The 15,589-nt window shown below is 41.3% G+C and overlaps 1 protein-coding gene across 4 annotated transcripts in view; it reads right to left on the bottom strand.

The window, feature by feature from the left end:
• The window catches only part of MTUS2 (microtubule associated scaffold protein 2), a 269,128-nt gene that overhangs the window by 90,887 nt on the left and 162,652 nt on the right, over positions 1-15,589 (bottom strand). The window lies entirely within an intron of this gene.

Below are 15,589 nucleotides of genomic sequence, written 5' to 3'. Positions count from 1 at the left end.
AGCTGAAGGACTGCTTGCCATAACTGGAGAGCAGGAAACACCATGGTGCCACCAAATGTCTGCAGCCATGACAAGGAGCTGCAATCTGCCTCTAGTTCCCAGGGGCTTTTCCAATTGAATCTCGAGGAAAATCCTAACAACTAATTATCACTTGGACCTGGAGCACTAATCAGTCACCTGCAGCAGGACTGTTGTGCCACTTCAGGCCACCATCCACAGTGAATCAAGCTGCACTGACACCTTTAACACTTCAGAGGGAGGAGGTTTGGGTACGTGTCTGGAAAGCAAGCACACAGCCAGCTGTGTGGTGAAGGCAGTGACAGCTGGCAGGGTGCATGGGGGAATCCTTGCTGACTGCTTGACTGCTGCAGGCAATGAGCTAAACCCTTGTGTCTCATGGGCCTAATGCAGGGTGGGGTTAATTGGGGCTTAATTAGTTAATTAACAAATTACTGGAACTCCCTTTGACCTAAGAATGCCTTCCTATACCTATAGTGTCATTTCCTCCTACATCTCCTCACAGTCTCCTTGGCCTAACTAGTACAACTTTGTTTCTTCTTCACACTCAGGTGGATATGCCCCATGCTTGCCTGTGGTCCTGCCACAATCTGCCGACTCATGAGCATTTAACTCCCTCATCCTCCTTTCCAAAAGTAGCACAGATTACACCTGTGAAAAGCTGGGAGATTAAATCCTATGCTAGAAAATTCAACACCAACTTCTGCAGAAACAGGGATTCGCTCTGGCACAACATTTGGGCTCCTATGGACATAGTTACATGTGCATTTTATTTGTATATATTAGCTTAGCTTGATATCTGTTTTATCTTTACCAAATATTTTACTGCCTTTGCTTTCCTCAATTGCCCCAAACAATTCTCAGAGCTAAGACTTTCGTTGTTACCAGTCCTCCTCTTCTGGCATGTACAGTATCTAATTTGTTTGTTGGTTTGAATAATTTACACGTCTGTGCAGCCAGGATCTGAGAGCAAGGTGTTTATGTGAGGTTATAGGCAGGAAAGTCGATGAGACATTCTCTTTGATCCAACTACCTTTGTGTCTAGTGACTTGTTGCCATGACTCTTTCACTCTTGTTTGATTTCCTAAATTGTGTGCAAGGTTCAAAGCAGTGACAATCCTTCCAGAGCAGGGAGTCAGGAGCTCAGACGCTTCGAAACACCATAAATGTCTGTGTAGACATCATCAATATTTAACAACCTAAAACCTCGGAACAAACAGGTTTCTGACAAAAGCTAATGTCGTGACAACGGAGAAACAAAGGAAGCAAATCTTCTCGGGAGTTTCTGCCAGCCCTCCTGAACCCAGCACCCGTTCATTGCCTGCCACAGCACCTCAGCATCACTCAAACAGCAGGAGGAGAACGCAAAATTAGCATCCATTTCTTTTTCAAGGAAGCTAGAAAGCTCATAGCAAATACAAGGTAAGAGCAAGACTTCCGAAAGTGTCTTAGGATATAATCTCATCTCAGTCACCATCTGGCAGTGTAACCTTGTACCGACTCAGCCCCACAGTTCCCTCACAACCCAGTAGGCTGTGGGGCTGTATGTGCACATGAACCGGTGAATCCAACACACTCCTACAAAAAATGGTGCAACAGCTGCTTAGACAAACACCCCTAAAATCCCATTCTGTCTTCTGACCCCTGAGGTTAAAGTGCAAGGTTGCGGGCTTAAATGCAGCCACTTTTTCCAACAGCTGGTACATCTTGCTGAAGCAGCAAGTGCCAGGGTAAGGAGGGCAGCCAAGGGCCTCACCGCAATGCCCGGTGCCGTGGTGACCCGAGAGCACCAGCACTACTGCACTGACACACAGGCTGCCCTGGAGCTGCAAGCCTGTGCAGTCATCTGCTCCTTGCAGGGGTGTTTGAGCTCCACAGCTGCTTGTAGGGAACAGGGAGGGTGGCTATGGAAGAATCTACACCTCCTCTGCAGGGTAGCATGCTGCCACCTGCTCAAGCTGCACTTTCAGCATTTCCCTGTCTGTTCCCCCTCCTGTCCTGCTGGGTACACCCCAGGCAGCCACCTCTGTGACAGCACTGCCTGTCCCGCTGCTGCTGCCCATGACACTAGTGGGGTGCTCCCCTTGGCCCCTCTGAGCACTTGGCTGTGATTCCTTTCTCACACCGAGAAGTGCCAGTGGAGTCAATGGATGGGTAAGTGTGGAGAGCAGCGCTGGGAGGGAACCATGAACAAATCCCTAGTTTGCTGTGGATCCTGTCAAAACAAGATTGCTACCCTGCACCTTCAATATGTTAATAGGTTGGATTGACCTTTGCAGAAGAATAGTGCTTCTCCAGAAAGTGATTAAACCTTCAGACATTGCACTTGATTCACACCAGCACTGTACTCCTCAGTGTGCCTGTTACACGTTTGTAATTAAAGCATGGGTGTTATTAGGAAGATGGTCTGTCTGTGAAAAAGAATCTTATAAAGAGACAGTAAAGAAGACACAGCCAAGTAAGTATGTTTATCTATGAGCCAAGTCTTTTGAATTAAATGAGGATCAAGTCATAATCCTTCATCAAGTCGGGCACCTGTTCAATAAGCACAGGGAAGGTGTGCAGTCCCAAACCAAGGCGTATTCCTCTTAAGGATGTAACATCAAAAATTTGACTGCACTCTAGTCCTAAAATTATAAGACAATGAGTAATTTTCTGCTGGGGAAAGTAGTCTAAGGCTTAGAAAGTGTGTGTTCTGTTCAATTAGTCTAGAACAGGTTAAAAAGTCATTGCTTTGATGACAGTGAGTGAACCAGAGTTTACTCTGAGCTGGCAGATACTCACACCTCAAAGCTGAAACTCCACCTTCCAGTAGTCTCCTTTCAGACAGCATTTGTGCTCGCGGCACATGCAATGCAAAGCTTGTCTGTGGAAGCGGCGTGCTGGGGACAATAGATAGCCACCAGGCCTGCACCACGGCTAGGGAGAGGGCACAAGCGATGCTGAGCAGGGCAGAAAGAGCTGCTTGCCCCTCCTGCTTCCCCCAGCCAGGTCCAACAAGGCTCCTCCCTGACTCTGTGTCTAGCCTGGTCCACTTCCACTGTCTGTCTCTCCATGCAGCAGGTCCTGGCCCTTGGGGCAACAAAACTCCCTTGCTGCTGCAGTACCTCGGGGTGGCTCTTTCCCCAGTTTTCCTGCCTTAGACAGGACACACTGAACACTGCCCAAATTGTGCAGCCAGATGACAAATAAAACCTCCCAGATGTGAGGTTAAATGCTCAAGCCTCACATCCTGCCAGGGCTTTCCTTCAAAGGCAGTGCTGCTCCAAGGCTGAGGGGTGCTGCTGCCCCCCTGGGACCAGGTTATTCCTGCTTATAGCTTGCAATGAAATCTGGCAGCAGCCTCCCTTCACTGGGCTCAGTCCTTGCTTCCTTCAGGAAACATTTGCAGCCACAGGTGTAACACAATCTACAACTGCATTAGTAAAACGCAGAATTTAAATTTTCCAAAACACAGTGCATTATTTTTCCTGACATTGCAGCTTTTATCTGAAGTTGCTCCTCCTCTTGGGCTACACACTGCAATTATAACATGGAAATCCCTGAGGACTCTCATCCCAGGCTGCAGCACTTCTTCAGCCTCTCTATGACTAATCAAGTACACAAACATGAAGGAAACCTGTACTAGTGCCCGGTCTCATCTTTTTCTGTCTTAGGCTATACTGAGAATAAACAACTCTTTCACTTGACCACAGCACACCCGTTGTTTAACCAATCCATTCCCTTCCTCCTGCATTACTACCAACAAAATACAGCCACTCTTTACAGTCTTAGAAAACATCAACATATATGCATAACATGATTTTCTCCACAGTCACTCTCTTAGGAGAATGATTTTAACTCCTTTGGTAAACTGTGAAAGACCTCAGAAAATTTATTTAAATTCACATGCTTCAGAAAAAATTATTACAACCCTTGCAGAGGTGGAAAGAAAAATTAAACAGAAGTTCATGGACTGAAGTGGACCCATATGAGCCACATGGATCTCATGTGGTTTTTGAACATATTTTTTAAAATAATAGATAGTGAACACCGCATCTACACAAAAACAGGGACTCCATGAGGTGCAATAAGCTGGGTATAATGCAAAAGGGAGCATTTTACAGAGTAAAACAAATTACTTTCAAAATACATATTTTTTTAAAATATAGAATTTTTGCCACTATGACTGCTGTTAGTTCCGCCCGTATATATCATGCAATCTGTAACCAGTAACACAGCTTTAGCCAGCAGCAATAGTCCAGGGTGTGATTAGCTTCTGGATTTTTGTTGTTCTTTCCATAATTTATAGTACATCTGTAAGACTGAGTAGGTAAATTTAAAAAATGGTGAAAATATGGCCTATTACTGAAGTGGAACTGACATTGAATTTAAATTGCATCCAAAGTGTTTTATCAAATTATAGGCAGTTCATCATATCAAAATTCCCTCAACTGAAAATATTAATAATTAGACAAAGGCTGTTAGCCCACGATAGCAGAAAGGATATTGGTTTTATAAATACTAGCTCTGCTTACGCTAACAGTAATGCCAGTAGCTATATTGAGTATTGCTGCTGACATGTATTTAAATTTCAGGGCACGCTTTACAGGCAGTTGGCTCATTTCAGTCAGAGGTTTTCCTCAATAATAAATCTTTCCCAATTGTGGTGTACCATAGGCTACTGAGAGATCATCAATTGATACTTAAAGTAATACCATGTCTTAATTTTCAGTTATAACCTCTAGGTTTAAATGAATCATTGTTAGGAGAAATTTTGATTAGGAGACCACTATTTTTGGGAAACCTCCACACAGAAGCAGGACCTGTTGTACCTCTTGTGAGCTGTTCACGGTTGGGGAAAACAAGAAGCAAATGTCTTCCAAAAAAAATACAACGGAAATGTTTCTGGGAGAGCTGAAGCTGTGCTGCAACTAAGGGGGTAGGCAGATACCGTGGGATAAATCACTGAAGAGCCACTGTAGTCTTTGATGGCACAGCACCAGTGGAAGGTCTGGTCCCATGTGACAGCAGAGGAGAAATTGCTGAAATTCAGGACACTTTCTTTCTTCAGCATTTATCCTTAAATGTGACCCTGACAAAACAGGTCCCTCAATTCCATCTTCAAACACTTCTAACTTCCATTTTTTATTCTTTGTAGAACCTTACAGGCAGAGCTGAAATTTGTAATCTGAAGTGACACCTACGTTGATCTCAACTTTATCCGCTTAACTTCTGGTTTTCACTCAACAAAGGGATGCCCAGACAAAACAGCTCTCATGGGCTATAAAATTGTCCTCAAGATGAAAAAAAAAAAAAAAGAAAGGTGACTGAACTATAAGGATGGGTTAAAAAACAAACATAGCTTTTTATAAAGGTGACCAAAAGGTGTGGGATTTAAGAAAAAAGGTTCTTACCCAGCTCTTTCTCAGACTTTCTTACACTGTCATTTACAAACACTGTAGGTGAGGCAGCTGTTCCAAATTCTCTGTCTGCTCCTTTCTAATCCAACTATGGATATGGTTTTGCATCTGGGTCAGTTTTACCACAACATTAAATGTTTAAACATTTTCAGCCATGACAGAGCGCAGCCCAGCCTCCACAAATCCAACAGGCATTGCAAATACACCAAACTAGTCATGGTTATATCAAGCTTGATGTGCCCTGAGGACACTGACAACATGCACCTCATCAATGTAAAATTTCCGAAGAGAATTGCTCCTACCCTCAACAAGGACTCGTGTTTAGGGGCCTGGACAGTGCACATATGTAACAAAATACAAAATGTAAACCCCAATGGTTATGTACTTCTATTCATCAAAAAACATCCTGGAAAGGAGGGAGGGGTGAAATCAACAAACAGTTGGGACAATCATAAATTAAATTAACTTTTCCTACTATTGCCTTTCTTGGCAATCAGGCAACCCCCTCAACTTGTCAATCTTAACATCAGAAACAAACGCCTTGCAGGTCAAAATGCAGCACCATGTAAGAGATCCCCTAAACCTCAAATCTGTCAGTGTCCTCAGCATGATGCAGACCCTTTCAGTGACTGCTTTTCACACCAGAAACCTAACAGTCTGGGCATCCTACAGCCCTGGATTTGCTTCCTTCTACCCTTCTAGAATGCACTGTACACACTCCCAAAAAATGAGCCATTCTAGACTAGAAGAGGATGCTCTAGATAATTTACAGAAGACAGAAATAGTAAGTTGTCAGTGGGAAATCTGTTTTCACAGAATAGCCAGTCCATCTCTGACTTCTCAGTCCTTGGCCCCACAAATGTCTTAAAAAATATCTTCAAAAGCTGAGTCTGGGAACTGAAATTTGTAACTCAAGTGGACACCTAAAATTATGGGCTCAGAGAGGAAGGTGATTTTATGGCACATAACAATTTTGCTCACTCCCAGCTAGACCCTTGCTGTTTCACAGCTAGTTATTACTTTTCCTTCATTGTGCTAGATGAACTAATGCCTTTTTCAACTTTCACTTATCTAAGAGACACCTCTAGTCTTCAAGTACCAAGGACTTTTTCCTTTACATCCAACTATTAACGTAACCAACTTAAGCTCAAAGTAGTTTAAATATAGTTCAAAGCTTATGACATCTGTATCAGCCCTGAGGAAGATCTCATGTGTCTGAAACCTTGCTTATTTCTTCCCCCAATTCTGTCATATATTCTAATAAATAATATTACTTTTCCCTGTAAATATTTTGCCTCTTATATCCTTGTACCACCCCTGGCTATAACAACACAACTACACAAATATATCAGCTTATAAAACACCGAATCATGTATTTCCAAAGAAAATTCACCTGGATTTTAAGAAACACCAATGCTTTATAGCACCTGCATTTACAAAACATAGAATCATGCAAATGAGAATGAGTTTAGATCTGCTCCCATCTGATAAAGCCTGGGGAATACATGCTATGGCTATTTAAATTTGAGATCCTATAAAACCTCTGTGCATGCTGGATTCAAAGACGGATTTCTTTTACAACAGTCTACTTAAATGTAGCAAAACGCGTAATTCCCAGGTGGAGTTAAAATTAAGAGCACTTTGTTTCCATGCAAACACTAGGGAAGTCTTACAGGTGACTGGACTACAAGGTCTGAGACTTTCCAAGCCTGTCCTTACCTCCCCCATGCAAACTGGGACCTGCCACGTGTTGTTCCCCTTTCAGTTTCATCTTGGGGGGCCTCTCATGTTCCTGATGTGGGACCTGCGTTTGAAGGTGCTGCATGTGAGCATTTCAGTGACAACTCAGACACTGGGCACACTTTGTATGTTTCAGAAAACAACGTGTCTGGTGGCTTCTTAAATCCCCAAACGCCGGCAGTGTAACCTGTCCTGTGCAGGGAGTCCAACACGCCCTCCTGGCTTGCTGGGACAGGCCCTCATTACCTACCATCAGCTTGGTGACACACATGGTTTCATGGGTCCTAGCACCTGCACAGTTCTTCATCCTCCCCCGAAATCTCCAGGGATTATTTTTGCTTTTGAACAGCTGTCATCACTGCCAGGGGCTCAGTGCACCCTGCTCAGGAGCAGCTGTGTGGAGCAGGTATTGCCAAGGATGTCCCAGAAAACTTGCGCTCTTTCATGATATAACTGGGATTGTATAGCCAGGAGATGTTTCCTGGATTTTTGCTTTTGTCTTTAAATCACATTTCTTGCCTCAGCCTGCCAGACCTCTGACTAAATAGCATTTGATAGCTTTCAGGACACAATGTGAGAACTTGTCATTCCCAAGTTTCGAGAGCAGAGAAAGGGAGGGAGAGGAAGCTGTCCGCAGAGCCCCAAGGAGCACTGAGGACATGGGGAAGCTCTGGCAGTAGCTGAAACCAGGTAATAACATTGGTAAAAAACCCAGCAATGTAGCTAGGGCAGCAAATAAATAAATAAATAAATAAATAAAGTAATTTTTGTTTCTGGGTTGAATCAGATAGATGTTTGTGATCGGACGGTGGATTCTTACTCCATCATTTTTCATGCTGCATCATTTTTCACACCAAATGAAAACAGATAATGGAGAATGAAAATGGTTTTACAAAGTGATGTTGGCAGGGGCATTACAGCCTATGAGCTAATAATTAACTGTTGCTAGTTTTGTTAAAGATCATGTTATTTTTTGTCTTAGCTTTGACAATCATTTTTCCTCATTTTAACACAATTCCTTCTGGCTGTCTTTGCCACCTTGTGTGAGAAGACTCCATTTCCACTGCTTTTCCTGTATGTTTAAATATGCTAGTTATTTTTTGAAAAATTATTAAATCTCCCTTGAACAACCACAGTGATTGAACAGATTTTTCTGATTTCCTGTGGTATTGTGCACACTGACTGTCTTCAGTGGAGGTCCCTGCCAGTAGCTGCCTCGGGATTCTCTCAAGAATATATAATATGAATTAAACATTCTTCTCATACAAGCAAAGCAATTAGAAAAAATTACACAATTAATTCTGATACCAGTATATTGCTGAGAAAACCTCATTTAGTTTTCTGAATTTAATGCAATTCAAGAAAATACCACGATTTAACCACAGCAAATCCCTAGCTCTGACCCTTCAATATTTAAAGAGCAAATTCAGTCTTCTCAGTCTCTGCCAGGCTCTGAAAACCTTTTGAAAACTCACCATCCATGACTAGCTGTGCTCTGTGGGCATAGGTCTGGCATGCCATAATATTATTCAGAAATCTTTCCGCCTCACACAGCCACCCTTGTACATTTTATACATAGGAATGAAAAGGACTGTGTGCCACACTGCCACTGTTCTTCCAGTTATCCTTTCAATTTTTTTACAGTTTTGCTAAAAAACCCTAAAACCAAACCAACCACTGCAGTGATCTGTGGACACCAGCAGTGAGGTCACCTACCCTCACCTGCATCAGTCATGGGCATCAAATTAATCTCATAGAGGTTTGGAAACCTAGGAAGTACACACCAATTCAAGCTGCATATATTGCCAATGCTTAATGTCATAGGTACCAGTAGTCGGAGTGGTGCAGCCTGTCCCACCAGACAAGTCTACCCTAAGGTTATAAAACATTCCCTTAACTATCAATTCCAAATGAATCTCTTCTTGCATCTAAGTGGACATGGACTAGTGAATCCAAAGCCATGAACAAGAGAGGGAATAATTTCTTAGATCAGATCGCCATTGATTCAACAATTTGGTTATTTTTTAACCAAATCCTGTTACAGAGCAGAGGAAAAAGAATGTACACTAGGTTCAATAAAATTCCCTGAAACTGAAATACATTGCAGTCCTTCAGAAAATAGTATTCAATTTGTTCAGGCTTTTGATCACTTACAGGGAAATTCAATGTAGGACCCATTACACCACTATGCTTTTAAGAAATGTTACCTGCTTATCTAAACCAAAACAGCACAATCATTTTAAGTCTGTTTTACTAAGATTCCAGAAAGTAAAGACAATTTATTTTCAATATAAATAAATCCTATCAGTGATGTCCATGGCTCATATAAACTATTCAAGATCCTTCTTTCCTAATCGTCTTTCCTGAAATAATCTTTCATCTGGTGGCTCATGATATGATTCAGGGGAAGAATGTCCATGGCAATTTCATAAACACATGATGACAGAGAAGGTAAGACTGAAAGATCACACTGCGACAGAGGACTGTCATTATGCAAAAGTTAATAAAGCACATATGCCACTTCACTTAATATCAACAACAGTCTGTGGATATTAATTAGGGATTTTGAGCCCTTACTTTTCAATAACTTCATATAACCCCTCTGATTTTCACAGCACAGTCTATAGTCCAGAACCTAATTTGGAGATTATATGTTGTCCTTATGGATTTTTGACATAGAAGTCACCGCTTTTGTGTTGACATGTAGTACTTGCTTCAAACTAGGTTAACATGAAAAGCAGTCAGGAAGCATCAGAAATACAGCAAGCACAGATGATGCACTCATGCATTCCCTGAGGATGCACACAGCCTGGCTGCAAGCTGGGAGATGCACATAAAGCTGGTGAAGGCACACAAACAAGACACGATGCCACCTATGCAGATGGATGGATTACAGAAATACCCAACACTGTAGGACATTCCTGACCAGTGACAAGTGGTACCACTGAGTATGTACACTGCACAGCTCTGAAAGAAATAAACTGTGGCCACTGGAATGAAAGGGAGATGCCAGGAATCATCACGAAACTTTAGAAAAAGTTGGAGTTCTGTAAATCTCTTTCAAACAAAGTGACATTTTGGATGTGGATATCCCAGGCCACCCGTAGCAGCTCTTTCCAAAGGCATGCAAAAGTGGGAGAGGGGAGGGACGGTAAGACCAGAGTACAGGAATCCATCATACTTGAGTGTAGGTATCATCACAGTGCTAGAGAATAATGGTTATTATGGGCTGAAATGTCTCATTCTCAACTTGGTGCATTGGAGGAGGAGTTCATTACCTCCAGTGAATATATGTCTGACAGTGACATGGCCTTCCAGACCAGCGTGCCCTCCAATCGTGCATTGAACAGGATGTGCGTGTCCACGCAGAATTAACCTTAAGAAAATACCTTTGTGATTCAGGCTTCTATCTCACACCTCTTACCTGTGTTCCCCTTTTCCCTGCAGCCATGGTATTTTCCCTCCACAATTTTTCTAATTCCTGTTTTTTCTTCTTTCTAAGGAAGGTGGGTACTGCTCTATGGGTGGGTACCACCTAGATGGAGTGGTATTGGAGATATGCATGGAACATCTTATAAATTACAAACTGCTGATATTTAAGAAGTCAGTCTTATTTTTTATGGATGTTGAGTTTTTGTTTCTTTCCTCTCTCAAACTGAAGAGATGAAACTCAGTTTTCTTAAAAAGTAGCCATGGGATCTTAAAGAACTACAATTTTTATTAGTTGTCCTTTGAATTTATATCAGAACTTTGCGTCATTTCAGGTCTGATCTTTGCATTTCCAAAATGCCACAGTAATTTTGTTTCTGTGACTATTAATGACTTAGACATGGGTCATGCTGCTACCGTACAAAGAATTACATACCAGAAGTCACAGTCTTGCATCCTTGGAACTGTGAAAAATATTTCAGTTAAGCCCTGTTGTTGAGAAACTATAGACCTGCTTGATTCACAAAACAGGTTCTGGAAACTGTTACCAATATAAAATAGATGACAGGCGACATTCTCTAGATTTTCACTGTTGGCACCTCAACAGGTTATGAGTCATAATTTCCAAAGACAATATGCACATCCCTAAGGGATGGCATCAACCTGAAGGAAATCCATGGGTGTCCACCTAGTTATGAAAATATATTGAGTAATCAACATGTAGCCCTTCAAAAAATCAAAGGTAAATAGGTATAGCGGTCACCTTCTGTAATTTGTCTTCAATTGTTATCCCCAAATGCATGAAACCCTTACTCAGAATTAGATTCCTACAATGTCTACTGAACTGTTCAAACACTGCAAAAGAAAAGTCTTCATATAAATAACTAACTACACTTTGAAAAATTAATGCAATTTTAAAGATGGAAATCTTAACCAGCAACTATCCACTGAAGTCAAAATCAAGGTTTCCACAGCAACCTGAGCTACCTTTGCATTCCATACCACCAAGGAAGGGAAGTACTTCTGGAAGAAGGATGCAGCAAAGCAGAGCCTGAAACTCAAGACCAGAGGGACATGAGAGCTGTGTCCTGTGCTTGAGCCCCCAACACACTGTCATAGCTCACAATTCCTCTGACATACAGACATGTAAAGATTATAAACTTCACATAAATAGTATGGCATACTAAATAATTAAAGATGAGGGATTAAACTGGTCATGGGGTTTTTCCCTACTCTCTTTGATTCTTTCAGTTCAGAGCAACAATTTTCCTGGTTAAAAGATTAACTGCTTTAGTAGTTCAGTTAAAGCAAAGATAGGTCTATAATTTTAGTACTACGTGAAGTCCAATAGGATCTCCATGTATTATACCATTGGGTCCACTTTCCTTTCTCTGTCTGAAACAGAAAAATATTCTTATGTAAAAAGAGCAGGCAAAAGTTAGGGTTTTGTTTTTTTTTTTTTTTTTTTAATAGCAGGCTTTTTCTTCTTTCTCCTCACCGTTTCTTTAAAAGGGTATCATCAATAAAGTCTCATTCCCTCTCTGGTTACCAGTAAAGGATCTGTGGAGTATCCCCTGACAAAAAGGGAAAGCCAAGCCTCAGAGAGCAGAAGAGAAATATAAAAGGTCTGAGGCAGTGAGAGTGACTGGATGTATCATTCCCAGTCTTTGGGATGAAATACTGGTTTCTGTTGTCCTTGACTTTTTCTTCTGAAATACCTTACAGGAGACTGGTCATTATTAGAATATAACACTATGTTGTCTTGAAAACAGTGAAAATACAGTTCACGAAAATCTGAGATTCATTCTGCTTTCAGCAGTAGGCTAAAATGATTGCTGCTTTTTCAAAATGTATATTCTGTTTGCTCCAAACACAGCTAGATGAAAAATACAGTACCAGGGACAAATCAATTATTTATTATATAATCTTGAACAAATTTCTTATAAAATTTTGAGCATGAAAATAACTCATGTGTGACAAAACCAAACCTCTAAGATGTACAGATAGGGAATGTATGACAAGAGAAATTATACTTCCTGAACAGGGATTTCAAACTTGTCAATACTCACAGTTCAGGGACTACTAGGAAAAGGTGTTCTTTAAACAGATGTGGTTTTTTCAGCTTTCAGATGTTTCATTATGCTCTGAAAACCCTTTTCTATCTTTCTTGTGGAGAAAAACAGCCCAGTTCAACACATGGGACTCTTGGTAGGGTACCCAGTACACTGCGCTTGCTCTGCAACAGCCAGGCTTTAAAAGCCTACTTGTCCCAGATGCCACATGCAAACAGTACTCAGGAATCAAACCAGGCTCCCTGTGGGCTGTTCTTCTGAGCTTAATACCACAGAAACAGAAACAGAGAAAAGCAATAAAGGTTGAATTTTGTGTGTTTTGTGAATCACAAAGCAGTGTGTGTCTGCGTTCTCAAGGCAGCAGATACAGTGGATTACAAAGCGGGCAGACCCTCTTTGATCCCTGAAAGGAGAGAGGGAAGCTGTCCTGCTCAAAGCCCAGCTCAGTCTGGGGAGAAAGCACATTTTCTCAACAGTTATTTTCTTTTTATCACTGAAGTAATTTGCAGCTCTCCAGAGGATGTAATGCTAACTCCCATGACTGATGGGCAAGCGGTTATGAGACACTGCCATAGCCTAATTGTGTGTGTCTAGGCATGGCTACATCCATTCTGGGGGGCAGCCTCTCAGAGGAACACAGGGACATCTCCACCCCAACTGCACCTCGACTAGAAAAGTGTGCATATAGGCCAAAATGGCACTGCTGCTGAGGGTGAGCAGATGCTTTCTATTGAAAATCCTATTTTCAAAAATCTATCACTTAAATACACTTTAATAACTTGGAATATTCTTCCCCCACCACTTTATTAGATTTCTTTTTTTACTTTTAGCTTTCAGTTCAGGTTCAGTGTTTTTCTTTACTTCAGCATCACTGCCTCCCTCTTCCCAAAGGCTGGATTATGCTCAGCGAATAAACCCAGGCTGAGCAGTGAGAAACAACTCTCTGCAGCATATTGTTCTTGCCCAGAACTTCAAGGTTTGGCTGCAGGTGCTGGAAAACACATTTCTACTGGTACTCAGCTGGATGAGGGGCTGACCAATGCTACTGGGAGGCTGTCAGACAGTGGAGCAGGAGATTAAAGGATGAGAAAGGACAACGATTTTATGGTTAAGGCAACGGACTGCCACAATGGAGAGTGACCTGGACTACAAAACCGAATCCCTATGGGAGAGTGATACATCACCCAAACCAGATGTTTTACAGGTGGTTGCAATTTGCATGTTCCTCCTCCTCTGAGCATCCCACACAAGGGTGTCTCTGTGAAGGAGTCAGTGAGAAATGTTCTTCCAGCAAATAATGAAAAGATCAGCGATAAAGAGAAGTTCTTCTGCATTTGGGTTTGGAGCTGACTACAGCTATTTGTTACAAATTCATTACAGAGGTGGACAGCAGACAGTGGATAGGGATTGAGGCCACACTTTACACAAGGCAATTACCAAAAAGTGATGAAGAATTCTTTGGCCTTTGAAGCTTAAACCCATTTTTTCCTGATGGGCTGGGGTTTTTGCACAGCTACAAGTATTCTTGTCTCTATAACTGGTGTGCTCATATACAGCCACACATCTAAACAAGCAGACCTATAGTCTGCATAAAAACTGAAGAAGGATATGCATCTTTTAAAAATTGCCTCTACTTCAAACTGTTTCCATCCCTTGAAATAAGATTTTCATTAGTAGATGGTGGCTGGATTAAAAGCTGTGTGCTCAGCTTTTCTTCTAGGGTACCAAATATGAAGAATATTTAATATGACAAAAAACTCACATTTATCAATATTTTATTAGTAGTGGAATGTGTCTTCCTCAATGCCTTTTGGCAATATTAATTTACTGTACTCTTCACAGTTAAAGGAAATCACCTGCTGTTTCATATCAGTACAAAAAGGGAAAAAAGAAGTTTTCAAGTACTCATTATCAGCTTCTCTTCATAAAGGACATCTCATTTGTTTGATTCCCTTATTAGATTGCTCTTTTCTTTGTTATCCAGAAAAAAAGCACACAACAACAACAATAAATCTAGTTAATTGTGTGAAAAGCTTTCATGTACTTTTGGTGTGTACAGGAACAGACAGATTTGGTACCTCTCAGTGTTCTTCTCATTTAAATACATTAATATTTTCAAAGGCAACAAATAAAATCTTGATTTCAAAGCCCTATAGTTAAAATACTACTTTAATTTTGAAGATTAAAAAAACATTTGAGAGGGAGATGCAGAGCTAAAAATGTAGAATGCAAAATGTGTCTGGCACTAGAGCTCCTTTTAATGTGGCAGCAAGAACATAACAAATTTTCTGTGACCTTGCTTTGTGACCAGCTCATACAGTTTGGTAGAGGATGTCATTGTAGTAATTACATATTGGGTTCCCTGCTGCCATAGTTATCCATGGTGTTGCGGAGCTCAGAGGAGCAGTGCTTCACTGTGATGGATTGCTATGGAAAATTGACCATGCTAGAAAGCAAGCTGTTTGATAAAAAGAGGCTATCATACAATTGCTTCCTTGACCACCACCCCAGGGATGGGTTTCATGCATTAAAAAAATGTGTTTCAGTGATTGGAAAATTATGTTTTGCACAATATTGTTTCATTCTTGATTCTCATTGGCACATTTGTTTTATTTGAATGCCAAGTTCCCCAAAACTGAAGATATAAATAAATAACGGTATTTTACACAGCCAGGGCATCTTTCTCTGGTCTATTGAGAATATCAGATATAACCCTGGAGGTCAGCTAATCTCTGCTGCCTGCAGCAGAATGGGATACTAAATATGACCCGTCCTCTGCAGTCACCCCAGAACTTCTCATGCTTCTCACATACAGAAAGAAAGCTTCCTAATAGTGAGAAGACAGATAATTCCCTCCTATTTTCCGCTTATTACAGGCTGATGCGCTGCTAAATCACTATATTAAGTATATTTTAATTGTAAAACATA

The sequence above is a fragment of the Corvus moneduloides genome, chromosome 2, assembly GCF_009650955.1.
Source record: "Corvus moneduloides isolate bCorMon1 chromosome 2, bCorMon1.pri, whole genome shotgun sequence".
Classification (NCBI taxonomy): domain Eukaryota; kingdom Metazoa; phylum Chordata; class Aves; order Passeriformes; family Corvidae; genus Corvus; species Corvus moneduloides.
This window is presented reverse-complemented; position numbering and strand designations above follow the sequence as displayed.